A 1,171-nucleotide genomic window follows, 5' to 3' on the forward strand; every position below is an offset into this window, starting at 1 on the left:
TGGGGGGGGGGTGGTTAATGCAATTGCAAGGGAGACAACTGGTTAATATATTAGGTTCCTGAAACTCTCAGTAGCAGAGGTCTGTCCTGACTCTACAAAGTCTCCCATTTCCACTTCCCGCATTGTGAATGTTTGGCGGGATGGTGTCGCTACTGTCGACCTGGACTAATACTAGTAACTATTACTTGTACTAGTGGTACTAATGACTGTTTTCGTTGAACTGAATCTTGTGAATCACGGACGGACCATGGTGAGGACAACCATGTGCATGTAGATACATGCGTATTAACTCTGCTGTGAAACAAGTTTTGATGATGCGCGCGCACAGTTTGGAAGAAAGAAGGGACATAACCATTGCAAAACGCAGCCTTTCCCGATTACTTCCCACCATTCATAAACGATTAGAAACGCAGACGTCTGATCAAAGGTTTTCTGTTAACAGAAATCTGTTTTGTTTTGATAAATGTTTTACGGCGCTTGCAACTGCATGTCATGTGAGCGCTAGGTAAGCAATTTCAGTTTGGCAGGAATTAATTTTGAAGCCTACTCATCGATTTTAGGACCCCAAGGGATATTAATTTAACGTACGCAACTTGCACACGAGTCCTCCGAGATATTTTTGCCCTTATCCGAGAAGGCTAGGGGTTGGATCTTACCTACCCTAAGATCAGGGGTGTGGTTGAAGTGAAAGTAAAAAATGCAAAAAGAAGGAACCAAGGAGTAACAGTAGTAGGAAGGCTGCAGGAAAAAAGTGAGGAGCGAAGAGGAGGGGGCAAGGGGGAGGGGGGGGAGGGGAAAGAAAGTGGAGACGAAAGCAGACGACATTAGAGAGCAGGAAAGGATGAGACAGGAGAACATTGTAGAGAAAAACTTTCCAACGCTGTCGGGTTTCGAACCCGAGACCTACTGAATGAGAGGCGAACATCGTAACCTCTAGACTACGAGAGCCCATTTCCAGAGGTTTGTTTGGGGTATGTGCACAATGTGATTGTGATAAAAAGAGAACGTTTTCTTTAACGCAAAAGGAGTCCAGCACGACTATTTCATGATTAAAATGTGTATGATGCGTTGTTTACATTACACTGACATCATTTACATGTAGTAATGTTCTGAACGAGTGCTTGGGTTGGGAAAAAGTAAAAGTCTGCTTTAGCTCCCCCCCCTCCTTTTT

This window comes from Aplysia californica, unplaced genomic scaffold (genome assembly GCF_000002075.1).
Source record: "Aplysia californica isolate F4 #8 unplaced genomic scaffold, AplCal3.0 scaffold00198, whole genome shotgun sequence".
In the NCBI taxonomy this organism is placed as follows: domain Eukaryota; kingdom Metazoa; phylum Mollusca; class Gastropoda; order Aplysiida; family Aplysiidae; genus Aplysia; species Aplysia californica.